Below are 19,071 nucleotides of genomic sequence, written 5' to 3' on the forward strand. Positions count from 1 at the left end.
TTTGTTCACATCACGCTGTCTCCTGAAACATCTCTCCATAGTATGACCAAGCTTACTACAATAAGTACATTTACTTTTCTGAAATCTAGAGGTGAAGCTGGTATTTACTTCCTGAGAAACATCATCTTTATTCTCTTTCCTGTTACCTGTACTCTGAGTAGAGGCAACGTACTTACTCTCAGCTTTCCCTTTTCTCTAGAATATCTCTTGTGAGTGAGAACATACTCATCAGCTAAAACTGCAGCATCAGACAAATTATCTATTCTTTTCTCATCAAGATATAGGCTTACATCATTATAAATACACCTTTTGAAATCCTCCAGCAAAATCATCTGCTTAAATTTACCAAAATCAGAATCCACATTCTTAGAATTTAACCACTGCTCTAACAAATCTTCTTTGATTTTTGCATACTCAACATGGGATTGCTTATCTTGCTTGTAAGTTGTCCTAAATTTTACTCTATAGGCTTCAGGAACAAGCTCATAGGCCTTAAGAATCAAGCTCTTAACTACATCATAATTATCAGACTGATCCTGAGGCAAAGATGCATAAGTTACTTGAGCTTTACCGGTGAGAACAGTTTGAAGGAGTACTGGCCAATACTCCTTAGGCCAATTAAAACCTGTAGCTACCCTCTCAAACAACTGAAAATACTTTGTTAAATCAGATTCATTAAAAGGAGGGACAAGTTTAACATTTTTAGCCACATCAAAATCATCAGAGCTAGATGATCCAGTTCCACCTTGTTTCATGCGATACTCATGGTCTGCCTGAATCCTGGCAAGTTCAATTTGTGCCTGAGCCTGTACCTGTGCCTCTTCAATACGAGCATTTGCTTCCTTAACACGAGACTCCGCCTCCTTAGCCTTAGCCTCCTGCAGAGCTAGCTGTAACTTAGCTAATTCAATCTGCGTTTGCTCATTTGGAGGAGTTACATTAAACAAGCTTTTATTAAATCATGCCAACAATTTGATCTTTAGAATGATGAGAGTGAACTGCAATTCCCAATTGTTGAGCAACAAGCTTAAGTTCATTCTTTGTTCTGTTTTCTATATCACACACTGTTTGCACATTTGACAAAAAATCTTTGGCTTCATCAAGTGTAGAAATAGTAGCCATCATGAATATATCACAGTCACAAAATATCAAACAATATCCTTATGATAATATCCTGAATATCCTGATATGAGGTCGCCAAATTTATGTTACGGAACAGAGAAAGATAATGTACACTTTAAGTGAGAATACGAAGAGTCACTACTGTCCCGTAAAGTTCCAGGTTCAAAACAAAAGAGTTAGGTAAAATTACAAGTTAAAGTTTAATGCTTAAACTAACAACAAAACATTCAGGACTCATAAGGATAATGTAATGGCAAAAACAGGTTAAATATATGGTTAACTGCAATAGCCTCTATTAACACGAAATTAGCGAGAGTAAATTTATCTAAGTCAGCCCTGATAAAATGAGATACCAGATAATACTCAGTGAATGCCAGATAAATAATTACAGATACAAACTATTATCAAAAATGACTGACATAAAGAACACCACACGAACTACAAAAACTTCACTAGGCCTACAAATTAAACTTATGCTATACAGTACAAGAAAAAATACAGTTATACTCAAATTACACACAGCTGCTAGATGTTTGGAGATTTCTTGAGCACTCACAATAATAATATCTGTACAGGGGAGGACAGAGATGTGAACAAAATGAGGAGCAGATCTAAGTGGCAATGATGCAGAGACTGAGCTCATTATATAGGAGCCAGGAGAGCTTGATACAACTTGTAATAAGGACGCGCAAATGAAGCCATGGGGACATAGAGTTGACAATCCCGCTCTGGACAACAGAGAGAACGACTTACTCTACTATAACGGTAGAAGGGGGGGACTGAGGCAGAACACGCTCGTGATCAAACATGCAGCATACTGTGCGTTAAAATTACACAAAGGATGATGAAATCATAGGCTATGTAACAATATATATATGTATGTATGTATGTATATATACTTTACACTCCCTCTTCCATCTTTCTTTCCTTCATTCTTTCCTCTTCCTTCTGTCTGTGGGTGACTACACTGAGTGACAAGCCAAATGGTTTCCTGTACACCAGGAAACCATTTACTACATTGGGTGGTAACCATATAACCAAATTTTGGCACCTGGTGGTTTAATGGGTAATTATTATGCTCCAGTTGGATTGAGCCTGTGAAGGTTTATATCCAAGGGGTGGTTGGGGTTTATTGCTCACGTAATGCCACTCAGGGATGAGTGAGGCTGGTCACTCTCCTCTTAAATGTCAGGACCAACTGCCTAGCCCCGGGCTCCTACGCTCCTCATGGGGCAACGTAGGATTGGATGATGGATGAATAGATGGATATATATAATCAAAGGTATACACTGTATAGGATGGCTGGGAACCGCTTGTATTTTTTCATCTGCTGAGACAGTCCATTCATTTCTAAAAATATTTGCTCCTTTGGCAGTGAATCCTATCCATCAGGCAAAATTGTTTGCCACTCAGAATGTAAACCCTGAAGAAAGCAGTAAATTGATGGATATTAGAGATCAACCCACCATTGGTTGACTCAAAGTTTTTAATGATTTCCACAGCCTTCCTGCCTTTTCACCTACCTTTTGTCCTTCATATCTTTTCTCTCCCTTTTTCATAGGCAACTTGGGTATTATGGATGAAACAATATTCTCATACTATGCCCTTGTGTGCATCACTGCTTTCAAGGTAGCAGAGTCATGAGAAGAGGTTTTGTAGTTTTGGCTAATGTTTCTTTATGTCAGTGTGATTTTTTTTTTCTGCCAGAGAGATTAAGCTATAAGAAAGCCTAATCTAGGTCTGATAAGGACTGTTTGGGGTACTCAGGCACTGATCCTCTGAAGCCTGCATATAGAAGGTTTTATTCAATAACCTTCCATTTCCTTGAAGTGCTGTAATGGCTTCAGAAGTAGTGGGTAATAGTGATTCACTTGGAGAGGAGCGAATGGAGAACAGTGTAGTTATGTTAGAGGTTTTGGAAGTCACAAGATAATTTCTAGAGCACTGGGGAGAGGTAATTGGCTATGAGTGGGGAAATAGTGGCAGTGGTGCAATTACATATCTTGAAACTGGGGTGTAAGCAAGCCTCACCAGTGATAGTATATCAGGGATGGAGATCTGTCATCATTGTATCTTGATAAGTACTGATGGCAGCATTGAGAAGCATGAAATGCTTGGAGCCTCATCCTCCTAAAAATTATTTATCATCAGTATGATGGACACACTTAGTCTTGGTTCAGATTTATGACTCAAAGGCAAGGGTATAGTTGAAAACAACCATTGCTATTTTATCAGGTGAGAAGTGGTTTGGTTTGGGTATGTTATTGTCAGTGACATGAGTCACCACCAACATTCATTTAAGAGTTCTGTGCGGGTTCATACAAGTTCCTTGTTGCTTCACTAAGTCACTGGTTATGTGATGGGTTCTGTCATGGGTAATGTGAGTTGGCAGTTATCTGATGCCACTGGCATTGTGGGGTGCAACACAGTATTTAAGTTCCCATTGCACAGAAGCATCAGACTGGGCCAGCCATGGTGGCCTTAGAGGCAAGTGCCAGATGTTGACTATCATCTATGGCAGTGAGGCTCTTATTATATCCCCCCCCCCCTCCCGTTTCCTTCCTCATTGTCGTCGTGGGGTGGCTTCAGAGACATCTACTGGGATTTGATGCATGGGGAAGCAGTAGCAGAGTACCTTAATAGACTCAACATTGTGTGGAGCTTTGGTTACTGTGTGGATGCCATATTTGCATCTTCACTCTGTTCTGTCCCCTTCCCTCTCCTTGAGCCCCTGTTGCTGCCTCAATTAATTTTGCAAGGCCCTTTTCTTCCGCTGTTGCTTCTTCCTTCCACTTCTTCTAGCCTCTTTGTTCTGTCATTGGCTTTAAATAGAATGGAATTTCCCACATTTATAAAAATTCTCATCAGTTGTCTTTAGAATGTTGCAACAGGAAGGATTAGGGTGTACCCAGGGGCTATTGGCCTGGTCAGTTGTGGGGATCATGATGGTTCAGCACCACCCCAGTGTGTGGACCTCTGTGGAGGCAGTACTGCTACAAGGCTGCAACCTCCGGATCCTGGGGTGTTGTTGCTTTGTGATAGGACTCTCAGCCACTGGCTGTTGGCCCTGCCTTGTGCTGGGAGACTCTGCTTTCCCACACGGTATTGCCAACCCTTCCTGAGTAGGGTAGGGAGAGCATTCTTGGAGCTTTGCCCCTGCTTGGGTCATTGGCCAGGCCTCTAGACTCCTGGTTCTGCCCACATGATCTTTTCTTTTTCAGTAGTCATGCTGAGCCTTTTCCTTACCACATATGATTATGAAAGTTGTCTCCAGTTCTCCCTCCCCAAGTTCTGTCAATGTTTTGACCCTGATGATGACCTCGGCTTCTTCTCCTGATACTTCTCTGGTTCTTCCTACTGTTTCCCAGCCTCAGCTCACCTCTACTGCTTCATCCCACTTAACTACACCAGCTCCCACCACAAGACCCTGACATCTACAACTCTGATCACCTGTTCATCTCCTGTAGTAACTTGTTAGCCTTCACCCCCATCTCCAGCTACCCTTCCTGTTTCTTCGGCTTCCCTGTCCGATCCTCCTATTTCTTCCTGATTCACCAATCCTGTCTTGACCACCTCACTTTTTGGACCCCAGACATGGTCTCAGTATTTTAACATCACTTCACAGATGGATGACCTCACACTTCACCTCTCTCGGTTACCCCAAGTAGGCACTGATGTTATGCTATCTGTATGAGCCAGTGGCTCTCATCTTCCTAAAGTACAAAATGCAGCCCAAGCAGAAAAAGATAAATCTTTAGTTGATCCATCAGGCAGTCCTATCTCAGTCTCTCCAGATGCACAGTTAAATTCATCCATAGGCACTGTCCATCTCTCCTCTTGTCCTTTGGTGATAGAAACTTTGCTGACTGTTCTAAGGATATTTGACTCATTCTTTTTGAACAGAGCCACCCAATTCTTTCTGCGCTTTGCCACAGTATCTTTCCCCATTGATGCTGCCAACAAGCAGCTAACATTGCCAAAATTGTATTTAAATCTCACAGTCTTCCCTCCTTAGTAATCAGGGGAGGCATAGTCCTTCCTGTCAAAGAATGTGTTCCTTCTCCTCATCAGTGCACTTTCTGCTAGCATTTTGGTCATACAGCCAAGTACTATCAATCACAGGCTGTCTGCCCCGGCTATTCACAGGCTGGACATTGCATCCACATTTACATTGACTGTGGGGGGCATCATACAGCCTCCCACAGAATATGTCCAGTTTACATTTTTGAGATCGAAGTGTCCCATATCTGTTGGAAACTGGGCTTACCCTTAGAGAAGCACATCACTTAGGTCACTTCCCTGGCATCTCATATGTACACGTGGCCCAACCCACTCCTACGTCGCAGGTCTCCAGCTCTTCCATTGTCTCCACTTCCATACTTGTCTCCAATTCATTCTCTGCTCATGCCTCACTTCCTGGTTCCTCATCCTCTTTTTCCTCTCTTGTTAGTTCTGCTTCCTCTGCCCCACCTCCTTCCCATTCAGTATCCTCCCGCGTTTCTCTTCTTTCACCTTCTTCTTCCCGATCTTGCAAGCTTAAATTTGCCATTGCATCTTCTCCATCTCATATTCCTGGTCTCTCCCCCTCTCCCTCTATTGCCTGGCCTGTTCAGTGCTCCCCCTACTTCAAACAACGATGCCATAATGCTCATTTGCTGGTTCCCACTCAGCCTTTGTTTTCTTCTATGGAAGCAGAATCCCTGGAAAGTATCCTCAACTATCTTCACCTTACCCCTTCCTTGCCAGCCCTTGTCACTGCAGATATACATTTCCCCACTCCCTCCTACTTCCTCTTCTGAGCCTCCCCCTCCCATTTCACCCATCTACCCTGCACCTCCTCCTCCCTCCTCATCTGTTTCTCTCTTGTCCAGTGTCCAGCCATGCTTCCTCCATGATCACTGCACCCTCCCTATCTTCCACGATCTCTTCCATTCTTGATTTACCTATGCCTCCTGGATACTCTTTCTCCCCCAGTGCTGTAAATGGTCTCTGCACTCCTCCCAAACTTGACTCTTTCCATTGTAACAGCACTTCTTCTGTGGAATGTTATAGGCTTCAGTACCCATTGTGTGGACCTTTGTTTCCTTATTTCCTCCCATAATCCTCATCATCTTTCCCTTCAAGAAACTTTTCTTCATAGTTCTCTGGTGCCTATTTCTGGCTATGCTTTTCTTCAATCCCCTGCTTTATATGATACTGAGCTACTTATTTGCGATGATGTCCCCTTTGAACATCTTTCTATTTCTTCTCCTGTCCATCATATGTCTGCTCATGCCTTTCTTCATCAGTGGATCACTGGTAGCTCTCTGTGTTTCTTTTCTTCTGTCCCTCTTGATTTTCCAAACTTTGCCTCTCTCCTTTCTCTTCCTTCTGTGATTCTGGTGACTTCAGTTGCTGGCATTCCCTATGGGATGACTGTAATCATTACTAGAGGAAACCTGTCAGAACAGTTCCTATCTTCTCAAGATCTCTTCATCTGTAGCACTGGCACCTCCACTCACTTTGACCTCCATACTCATCCCTTCTCTTGTTTGGATCTGCCTCTTTACTCACCTGTGATTTCACTCAACTTTCGTTGGTAGGCATTAGAAGACAATCTTTGTAGTGATCGCTTCCCCATCAAACTCTCTCTAGTGTCTTACTGTCCTCTTCCTCGTCCTCCGTCTGTTGGCAGTATTCCATGCTGCTGACTGGGTGTTATTTTCTTCTCTTACAGCGCTTCCTCTTTCTTGTTCCTCTGTTTTGTCCCCACAGGATATGTTGCCTTCTTCCTTGTCCTGGTTTTAAGTGCTGCTCTCCCTACCATTCCCCATGATATGCGACCATGAACTGCCTCACATGTTCCGTGGTGGATTACTTTTATTTTGCGAGTCCTTTGTGTGAAACATGTCGTCAGGAAAAATTTTCGCCATAAACAGTCCATGCCTCATTGGATTCATAGTCTCATATTTTGCCAAGCCTCCACTGTTTTCCATCACATCATCTGTCAGGCCATATGTTCTGCTTGGAGGGACTGTGTTTCTTCTGTTTCTGCAGATATATCTGCCTATTGCCTTAGTTTGATCCTGATGTCATAGGATACCAGGCAAACATATCCCACCCGAAACACCTATTATTAATATCAATGGCCAGTCCATGGTAGAGTCTTCCTTAGTTGTGGATAGTTTGGGTAATTATTTTAGCCTTATTAGTAGTGGGTCTCATCTCTCTCCAGCATTTCATCACCTTAGATCTGATTCTGAATGCATATCAGTATCTTTTACTACCAGTCTCTTTTACATTGGCATCTGAGAGAGTTCTCAACACTCCCTTCTCTCTTCATGAATTGTCATCGTCTCTTAAATCCTGTAAAAATACTACTGAAACACGTGGTGGTGTTCATTACACTATGTTACAGCATCTCTCCCCACAAGCCATGTCCTTTCTCTTGGCCTTCTATAATTAATTTTGGACTGAAAGTTTCATTCCCCCTGATTGGCATATAGTGATCATCCTCCCGTTTCTTAACTTTTTAGATATAATGGTCAGTGGGGACAACAGGCCCAGGTAGACTGTCAAAATGTAGCCAGAAATGAAGTTGTTGAAATGAACCTGTGAGTTACCTTTTCTGTGCCAAGTGGGTCAGGGGGCATTTGTATCTATGAAAAACAGTTGACCAGGCTAATATTTTGTTCTGTAAAATTTTGTTTTTTGTCAAAAGTAAATTATTTTGTCAGTGTAGTCAGACATTTTATCTAAAGGATAAGTCTGGTAAACTTGGTCACCATCCTGAAGATTACCATCCCATAGCCCTGACAAGTTGTTTATGTAAACTTCTGGAACAAATGGTCAATACTCGACTCGGTGTGGCACCTTGAATCTCGTTATCTCCTTTTCCCTTAACAGTTTGGGTATTGCAAAGCATGCAACACCTTAGATCCTCTCTGTAGATTTGAATATATTATCCACCTTGCCTTTTAACTCAGTCAGCTATTGCTGTTTTTTTTTTTTTTTTTTTTTTTTTTAAATAAGAAAAGGCCCATGATACTGCATGGAGGTATTATATTCATTGTTCCTTTGTACTGCTTGGCAGCATAGATATTTTTCTTCATTTTTTTTTTTTTCCCCTCTGAACCTTTCATGTCTAAGACACCACATTTCTCCTGTCTTTCCCTAACATGAAGTTGTCCCCCCTAGGCTGCATCCTTAGTACAGTACTACCCTTTTCCTTATAGCTGTAAATGGCATTGTCTCTTCTCCCTTTTGTTTTGGTCTCTCTGTATGTTGATGAGTTTGCTATTTTGGTTGCAGATTTAGACCTGCCTTGTCTCCAGTCCCTTCTTCAGTACTTCACTGATGCTACCTCCATATGGGCTACTACCCATGGTTTTCGTTTTTCTACTTCTAAGCATGTGCAGTAACGTTTACTCATACGTGAACCATACTGCAGCCTTCTCTTTACTTATATTACATCCCTCTTCCCTGCCGATCCTCTAGCACATTTCTTGGCCTCACATTGACTCCTGGTTAAATTGGAATGCATATATTTCTTCCCTCCACTGTTCTACTCTTATCATCCTCGTTTGCTGCAAACACTGTCTCAGCCTTCATGGGGTGCTTATTGTGTCACACTTTTTCATCTTCACTCTGTCCTTTCTTTGCTCCCATCTCATTCTTCCATTCCCTCTTCAGGTCCCCACCCTTCCTCAAGCTGTTGATATCACCTTTCTTATTCTTCAACGTCATTTATTTCACCTTTCTTCTTATTCTTCCTTTTCTGTCCACTTTACATTTTACCTTGGCTTCTGCCTCCTGCTGCAATCTGCCCTTCTTTTCTCCCTTGTTCTAAGTCTCTTCTTCCCCTAGACTCTTTTCATTTCCTTTTTCTTGAATATATGTTCTGTCAGTCTTCAGCCATGCATATCTTTACTGACAGCTTCAAATTTCGCCATGGTGTTGGGTCTGCAGTTGTGTTCCCTGACTCCTCCTTCCAAAATACAGTTCCTTCCGTTGCAAGTATTCTCACTGCAGAACTCTTTGCTGTTCATTTTGCTCTGAAGTCTCTGCCTAGGATCTCTTCCTCCACCATTGTTATCTTTGATTCTCTCAGTGCACTCACTTCCTTACACATGCTGAAATGGTGAAAGTAAAGAAAGACTTAGAAACAAGAGTTGAAGAACAAAGCATTAAAAAGGAAGTGAAAAGAATAATCCAAAACAATCCCAAATTGGTCAAAGATTCAGCAGATATCAACAAATCTATAGTAATCATTGGTATAGAGGAGGAAGAAATAAAGAACAAGATCTCGAGAGACAAAAAGGAGATGGCAAATGTAATGAGCATATTGAAGGAAGTATCAGAGGAAATCTGTAATAAAGACATAGAGGAACACAAAAGGGTAGGAGAATATGAGAGAAATAACATTCCAGAGTGTAAACACTGTGGAGGCGATACTAAAAAATGGAAAGAAACTTATGGAAAAAGAGGAATTCAAAAATGTATGGATAAAAAGATGCCTAACTCAAGAGGAAAAGGAATTACTGAAAGAGAAGAGGGAGGAAGCAAAAACAAAGAATGAGGGAAAATCAGAGGAGGAGAAGAACACATTTTTTTTACAAAGTAATTGGATTGCTGGTACGAAAATGGTACATAACCAGGACGGATTAATAAGGAGGAAGGTAGTAGACCCAAGTCATGACAAGTATGTAAACCAGATGATTAAAGTGATGTACTCAAATGTAGATGGAATGGTATCTAAAGTATTAGTGACGAATGATTATATCAAAGAAAATGAACCGCATATTATTTGCCTAACTGAAACAAAATTAACACCAAGGATATCAAACGATACCCTAAACCTAGAGGAATACAGTATATGGAGAAGAGATAGGAATTTAAAAAAAGGAGGAGGAATTATAATATTAACAAAGAAAAATTTGCATGTCAAAGAAATAAAACTAGATATACCCTCACAAGTAGAACTGATTGCAGTAGAGATTAATACATCAGAAGGGAAAGTAATTGTCGCAAATTAATACATGCCACCCAAATCAAACACGTGGGAAAGAGATGAATATGAAGACTGGCAGAGAGTACAATTCAGAGTTTAAGAGCATTACTACATAGAATGGAGGAGAAATATGAAAGAATTATATTAACTGGGGATTTTAATACAAATAGAAATTGGAATACTATCTATCTATCTATTGCCAGATACCATAATCCCGTAAAGGGTGGCCATTTGACACTGAGTTAGTTGCTTTACAGGGAGGGGCACCAACCCTCCACTGACCCACTTGTTGACACGTAGGGAGCACGTATGGTTTGGTTATATGGTTACCACCCAGCGTTGTAAATGGTTTCTTGGCTTACAGGAAACCATTTGGCTTGTCACTCAATGTAAAGCCACCTGTAATGGAAAGAAAAGGAATAAGAAGTGACAGGAAAGGTAGGAGAAATACACTAGATACAAAAAGCCAGGAAAGCTGCTGGGACCTAAAGCTCCTGGACCTCATGCAGGAGTTTTTCCTAATGCAACAAGTAAAGGAAAGTACCAGAAAAAGAGGACTTGATGTACCATCAGTATTAGATCTTATATTTACTAGGCAAGAAAACCATATTGACAGTATAATGTATCAACCTCCATTCAGTAAAAGCGACCATGCAGTACTAGATTACAACTTCAGGATTGCATATGACATTGGTAACAGTAATGAATGGTACAAAAAGAGCCTAAACAACAAAAAGGGAAACTATCATGATCTCAAGAAGGACTTCTTAGAAATAGATTAGGAAAATGAGCTTAGAGGACGAGATTTAAATGTTATATATAAAAAATTCTGTGAACCTTATGAAATAGGAGTCCAAAATTATACCCCACAGCACAAAGAAGCAGAAAACAAAATAAAGAAATGGTTTAATCTATCTATCTATCTATCTATATACCTAGGCTGCTTCCCCCAAGGAAAGGGAGGTAGCTGAGACAAAACGACACACTCCCCATTTACTCATCCATTCAAACACATTCATTCGCATCTTAGCCCCAAAGGGGAGAACGGACAGATCCTCACCGCACCACACCACACAAGGGTCAACTGCGCAATGCAATCAGTGACATCCACAGCAGGGCCCGACAGCAGAACTGGTTTACCCCTGCCACATCATGACGGTCCCATCCCCTTACCCGCACCTGACCTGACTAGCTGATCAGACCAAATGCGGGAGAATATCCCCTCAGGGCTGCGTCATCACTTATTCATTCACAATTTCTCTCCATTTATTTCTGTCATGCACAGCCACTCTTCCTTGCTCAACAGACATCCCTCTCGCATCCAGCGCTCTCTTCACACTGTCCATCCATCCTATTCGTGGTCTTCCTCTCAGCCTTACACCTCTCACATCAGATCTAGTTATCTTTTTCACCAATCGCTCATTATCCATTCTCTCCATATGCCCAAACCATCGCAACACCCTCTGCTCAACTCTACCAGCCATCTCCCAAACAACTCCAGTTTAATACAGAATGTAAAAAATCTAAAGACAAAAGAGACTTGTTGTGGAATAGATACAGAAGACACAGTAGGGAGACGGCATATAACAATTATAAACAGGCAAGAAACGAATATACAAGAATAAGGAGAGAAGCCCAAAGACAGTTTGAAGAAGACATCATAAATAAAAGTAGTGATCAGCCGAAGCTATTTCACAGCTACATCCGAAGCAAAACCAAAGTAAAAGATAAAATACAATCCGTTACGGATGAAGGGATCATCCATACACAAGAGAAAGATATTTGTGAAGCACTAAATAAGAATGTCCAATCAGTTTTTATAGAAGAAATTAATTTTGAGAGGGATGATATGGATCATACATGCCCAATCATATTACCAGATATACAAATATCAGAAAAAGAAATACAGGAGGAGTTAAGTAAATTAGACAAAGGAAAAGCAAATGGTCCAGATGAAATTTCATGCTGGGTGCTACGTGAATGTGCAAAGAAGTTAAGTAGACCATTATCTTTAATATTCAAGGAATCCTTAGATCAAGGTAAACTACCTGATATTTGGAAGAAAGCAAACATTGTTCCCTTATTCAGGAAGGAAATAGACAAAATCCTGTCACCTACTCACCAGTATCACTAACCAGTGTTGTAAGCAAGATATTAGGAAAGCTGGTAAGAAAAGTTTGGGTAAATCATCTAGAACACAATATGATAACAGAAAGACAGTTTGGTTTCAGAAAGGGAAAATCATGTGTTACAAATCTGTTGAGCTACTATGATAGAGTTGCAGAAACATTGCAGAACAGAGAAGGATGAGTGGACAGTATTTATCTAGATTTCAAGAAAGCATTTGACAGAGTACTGCACCAAAGACTTTTATGGAAACTGTACCATCGAGGAGGAGTCCGAAGCAAACTGTACTGTTGGATACAAGATTTTCTCAGAAAAAGGGAAATGAGAACAGTACTAAGAGGAAATTACTCATCATGGAGGGAAGTGACTAGTGGAGTTCCACAGGGCTCAGTGCTGGCACCAGTTATGTTTTTAGTGTATATAAATGACATAGATAGTAACATTGGAAATGAAGATTATCTAAATATATTTGCTGATGATGCAAAAATACAAAGGAGAATTACTAACACAGACTCTTGTAAAGAGCTACAAGAAGACTTAAATAAACTTCATGAATGGAGTAATACATGGCAAGTGGAATTCAATGTGGACAAGTGTCATGTAATAAAGTTTGGTAAAAGTGGAAAAAGACCTGATTGGAATTATAAGTTAGGAAGTAAAACCCTACACATATCAGAAAGAGAGAAGGACCTAGGTGTGATTATCAATAACAGACTATCTCCAGCTGACCACATCAGTGAGAAGGTATGGAACATGTATACACTGCTTACAAATATGAGAATAGCATTCACTTACATAAATGAAGACATGCTGAGAAAGATAATAACATTATTCATCAGACCAACCCTGGAGTATGCATCAGTAGTCTGGAATCCTTATCTCAAAAAACATATAGATAAGATTGAAAGAGTTCAAAGGGCTGCTACAAGATGGGTACTAAGCTTCAGGGATCTAAGCTACGAAGAAAGACCAAATAAACTGAATCTACCAACACTACAGGAGAGAAAGAAAAGAGGTGACATGATAATGCTATATAAATGGATTTTGGGGAAGGAGAAAATAGACATAAATGAATATATATCCTAAGGGGAAGCATCAACAAGAGGACACTGCATAAAAAGAGAGGCGATAAAAACGTAAGGAAATTTAGTTTCCCAAATAGGGCAGTTGATCAGTGGAATGCACTACCAAATGAAATAGTGTGTGTCAAAACAATTCATAAATTTAAGGAGATGTACGATAAAAATGGTTTAAGACACGGGACAGTACGAGCTTGACTCATTCCTGTAAAAATACAATTAGGTAAGAACATGTCTTCTTATCCTCTAATCACTCAAATTCAGGAATGGCTGTTCTGCCTTTCTGTTTCGAAGAAGTCATTTATCATCTGCTGGGTTCCTAGAGAATTTGAAATTACAGGTAACAAGCAAGCTTACTCGTTGGTATGCTTTGCTGCTCTCTGCTAGGTACCTTCTCTGTCCTATTCGTGCTTTTGATTGTTTCCCTCTTCTGACCCGTCTCTTCCATGAATGTTGGCAGTCCTCATGGAACCTGAGGTTCACAGCAAACTTGATAGTGTTAAACTCTCAGTTCTTCCCTGGAACACATCAACCCACCTCAGTCGTCGATGGGAAACTATCTTTGCTTGTCTTCTCTCGGGCCGTACCAGCCTCGGTCATGGTCATTTATGAGCCATTACCCTTAGCCTACCTGTTCACACTGTTAACTAACCTATCACTATTCATTACCATTTTCTTAATTGCTCATCTACACTCTAACACTGACTCTCAGCATCCCGACTCTCAGCATCCCCCTTGCATTCCTCACTGCATTGGCCCACACAGCTTGCTGATTTCCAAGGTGACTCTCCCACTGTTTCTGTTTCCAGTATTATCACTTTTCTTACTGGTTTTCACATCATATATTTAATATACTTGTAATTATTTCTCCGTCTCCCTTCTGTCTCAGAGACATAAAGCCATATTATGGCTTGGTGCTAGTTTTTCATTATTCCTTTCATTCTTTCCTTCTTATTATATCATTTTATTTGGCCAATAATGGGAGATATGGGACACCTTTACACATTACTGTCATCAGGAGCAGTCTACAGATGGTTGCTGTATTTAGGGTCATTATCATATTGCAGTAGTCTTGGTTAACCAGGAAACCTGGAGAATTTACCAGCCCAGTTACCAAATTTTTCCCTGGATGTCCGATATACTGTACTCATGTACATAGGCTTTATCATTGCAGTATATACAATACTCACCACTCATATCTGGGGCCACACTAATAGATTCCATTAGAAACATTATCTCCTAAACACATCCCCTAGATGTAACACACATGATTGCAGTGTCTTGCAGTTGTGCAAAATTTACATGGTAGGCTGATTTTGTTAAATAATATTTATTATTTTATTCTTCAAAACATGGAAAAATAAACTAAAGGAATAAATTTTGGGCACTTATTAGTGAACTCTTCGGAAAGAAATGTACAGCACAATGATTATGCCTCCCATGCTTACATGTCAGATGTACAGTAATCGCATATCCAAACATGCATTATATGAACCTCAACATTTTCCAAATCTCCAAACTAAATAATTAACATAATAAACAAATAATATATATACGAAAGATAATTTTGCGTGCGTGGCGAAGCTCATGCTGTGGCCAGTAGGTGGCAAAGCAAACAATAACCTTCCACCCCTGTGCCCAAGGCTGGGAAAGTCAGGGAAGCCTTTGTGACCCTCATTGATTACTGTGAGCACCCAAATGCTACACCACCCATCCAAAAGGCCTCACACTCCCTCCGAGAACTTCATGACCTGTTCATCAGAAATCAGAGCAAACGGGCGTTCAAGCAAACAACAGCTGGCAACTTCTTCAAACAGTTGACAACTTCTTCAAGCCAAGCACTCCAGTAGCATCGCCATCATCATTGCATACACTGCCATGCAGCCAAGCATCCACCTCAACAGCACCTCATTCAGCCACAATACCCATGAGTGATGATGACAGTGGGGATGAGATTGAGGAGGCAGGCATGTAAATTGGTGAGTAGTGTAATGCACCTATATTTTACAGACAATTTTATCCCTAAAATACTATATTTGTCATTATCCGAATTTTTTGCAGTACAGTATCTGACCCTCTTTTGGCCCAACTAATTTGGATACACGAGTTATTATTGTATATACTGTTGCGGCCCACGCATTTCTTACCTGACCACTGTCACTCCACCCATCACTCGCCACTCAGCTGTTTTGCAGGTAATAAAATAAATATGTAGGAATTGCAAACTCAAGTATCTTGTCCAACAAAACAAACCATTCCTATCAACTAGACTTTGTCTTTTCTGCCAGTGCAAATGCATTCTATGATGGATTTATACACACGAGTAAATCAGTCTTAGAACGCATTTGCATTGGCAGCGAAGATAAAATCTAGGTGATAGATATGAAGGTTTAGTTTGCTAGACACAATAACTGTGCTTGCAATTCCAATGCATTAATTTTATTATATGCAAAACAGTGTAGTGGCAAGCGAGGAGTGGAGTGAGTGGTCAGGTAAGGAAGAAGTGGGTGGGCCATGAGTGTATATACAGCTGATGTGTGAGCAAGGGAGTTATGATAATTTTACTGTACATTTCTTTCCAAATCGTCAGTTCAGCAATAAATGCTCAAGATTTGTTCGTTAATTTATTTTTCCATGTTTTCATGAATATAATAATAATATTTAACAAAATGGACTTGTCAAGGTAAAGATACTGCAACCTCGTGTGGGGTTAGAGTAGGTTCACGAGGTAGAAAACCATACCTGTACTACACATTTTTGTCCAAGGAATGATATGGCTTTTTTCAGTGGATTTATTCTCCTTGCTTTTGATGATAAATTCTTTGAGCTTGGTTCCCTGGGACTTGATATTATAAATCGTGGAATTTCCTGTGTCAGAGTTTGTCATCAGTGTCATAATATTGTTCTCCTTTTTCAAGTTTTGTCCACCTTCTGTTTCAACGTGAGCACAAATCACTAAGCTTAGTTTGCACTTAAAGCATCAGAGTGTGTAGAAATCACCATCTATCATGACATGACAACTCAACAGCAAGAGTGCCTAACAACTGACAAGCACCTTTAAGCAGACTGGTGATTTGTGGAAGTAGTATGGAGGGTGATCGAATTAAGGAGGGGAGGATAGGGGAAGGGGATTAACTAGGAAACAACCTTGACCTGAAATGCCTGCACTTCACATTGCCCGACTTCTCCCAGTCTCATGTGACACGCAACTACCCTCTGAAGTGGTGGACATTAAAAGTGTCGCACACTGTTATATTTTTATATATCTGCCTTAAATATTCCCAGTTGCCTGATAATTCCAGTTATCTAAATACCAGATATCTGGGATTGTACTGTACTGTATATGGCATTACATACACAGAAGCAACAGAAGAATTCTTTGAAGAGGATCTGTGTAGATGCTGCATTATGCCACTTGGGTGGAATGGCTAATATGCTGTATATTGTGAGAAAACATCTAACAGTAATAGCAGACTTATAGCTAAATATATGAGGAAGGGACCCATAATACTGACAAATGCTTTCTCCCACTTACGGGTAACATGCAAGTTATGTATCCCTAATTTATTATTTTTTATCTTTATCTTTCCCTATAGATCTGTTTAATTTTGTCAGTTAACACCAAACAATTTATTCAACTTTGAACATCATTTGCTTTTTATTCTGTCAAACACCAGGCTCTTTTGTGAATCATGGGTGAGATGTACAGACAGACAAGTATCTTCCCAAACTTTGGCTGATACATATTGGTAGTGGAAAAGCTGAACCATCTGAAATATGCACAAGTAAAGATAGGGTTTTCATTGTATTTCATCAGTTGTACATTTCTTTAGATGGAATTGGGAAGATAGTTGTTTCTTTGAGTTTACCTGACTGGAAAGGCTAGATGGACCTTATTGTTGTGAGATGGCTATACATTTAAACTTCATATAATTTACTGACTGTACTGTAATATGATGTGATTGTTAGTTTATCCTCTTAAAACCAAATTCAAGAACTATGTAGTTAAAAATTAGTCAGTTCCATTCACTGTTAAATACTGTATTTACAAAAAACTGAATCATAATATTAATTTTTTCTTATGGCAGGAAGCTGAAAGCGTTTATCTGGGATAGTTCGAGGTTAGAGTATGAAGCGGCCCAGGACTGTGAGCTGGTGACTGCAGGAGAGTTGTTTGGTCGGTCAGGGTATGGTATTGGCCTAAAGAAGAACTCTCCCTGGGCTGATCGTGTTACACTCGCCATCTTAGAGTTTCATGAAAGTGGGTACATGGAGGAGTTGGACAATAAGTGGATATTACAAAACCAGGAGGATAATTGCAACACTGATGAAAAAGCACCTGCCACACTAGGTCTCAAGAATATGGCAGGAGTGTTCATTCTCGTAGCAGCAGGCATACTGGGTGGCATAGGTCTCATCATCATTGAAATCATTTACAAGAAGCACCAGATTCGCAAGCAAACACGCCTAGAGATTGCACGCCAGGCAGTCTATAGGTGGAGGGGTGCGGTTGAGGTTAGTCATCTGTGAAATTAAGAAGACATTCACTAGTGATATTTTACTGATTAATAAGATGACACATGATAATGTGTATAATTTATTAATTAAGAATGAGATCATTTACTGATATGTCACTTGTGTTGCAGAAGAGAAAGACCCTGCGAGCCTCCATGACGAACCAGAGAAGACTGAAGGCAAATGGAGTCAACGAGCCCTCAGTGATCTGTGTCAATGTGGAGGAAGGAGGGGGAGGGGGAGGAGGAGGGGGAGGGGGAGGAGGAGGAGGTGGTGGTGGTGGTGGTGGTGGTGGTGGCAGTGGTGGTGGTGGTGGCAGTGGTGGTGGTGGTGGTGCTGGGGGTGGCAGTGGGGCTGGAGCTGGGGCAGCAGCTGGGGTTGGGGCTGAGGCTGCAGCTGTGGCCCAGGCTGTGATGGTGAGCTCCTCAGAGACTGTCCCTGCTGCCACTTCATCAACAAAATTATCATCCTTTGGCTTGTCACTGATGCGTCCTGTTCCAACGGTACCTGCCCCTCCTTCACCCCCAGGGCACCTCCCAGAAGTGCCCCCTGCCCCTCCAGCGCCACGCTGGGGCAACGACATTCGTCAACGGCACATCACTTCGGCTCAGGATGAAGGTCTGCCCCCGCCTCCTCCGCCCCCAGCTGGTGTGGACACAATGCGACTGCAGGCCTCATACAAGAACTTATTTGGCCCCGACCCGCCTGATCTGGTGGCGTGAGCGGCATTGTCAGCGCCTATGGGGCCTCTGTATCAGAGGTAGCCAGGCTGACAGGGGCGGGGGACCCTGATGGGGAGGCCCACTCTCTCCCCTCTGTGTTACGTCCACTGGGCGGCGCCCCGGGCCATGCCTCCCTCGGGCTAAGTGCTGAGGGCCATCAGTGGCTCTCAGACCAGGCCAGGGGCACTTACTACGCTTCTCACTCGTCAACAACATTGTACATTGTATAAAACCATGAACATTTTTAACATGTTATAAGTGGGTCATGGAGCCTTGACCATCCCGACTTTAATTGTTTATTTTGGTATAACACATTCACCTGCCCAGGGGCAGATAACAAACTGTGACATAGTTGAGTTCCCCACACACAATAGGTCACGAGGGAGTGCACGTGTTTGTGTGGTTGTTTGTATGTATGAATGTTAGATCAGATGACATGAAGACCCTCGATGTGTGGCCCAGTAGTGAGGGACACACCTATTGTCCTCCCATCCTCACCCTCATCAGATTTTGTTTC

General features: G+C 41.3%; 1 pseudogene; it reads left to right on the forward strand.

Moving 5' to 3' along the window:
* Nucleotides 1–18,703, forward strand: part of LOC145415045 (glutamate [NMDA] receptor subunit 1-like) — a 349,695-nt pseudogene extending 330,992 nt beyond the window's left edge.
* The last annotated feature ends 368 nt before the right edge of the window (nt 18,704–19,071 follow it).

Source organism: Coenobita brevimanus, chromosome 101, assembly GCF_032717465.1.
Source record: "Coenobita brevimanus isolate Jiangsu-jjx chromosome 101, ASM3271746v2, whole genome shotgun sequence".
Lineage (NCBI taxonomy): Eukaryota > Metazoa > Arthropoda > Malacostraca > Decapoda > Coenobitidae > Coenobita > Coenobita brevimanus.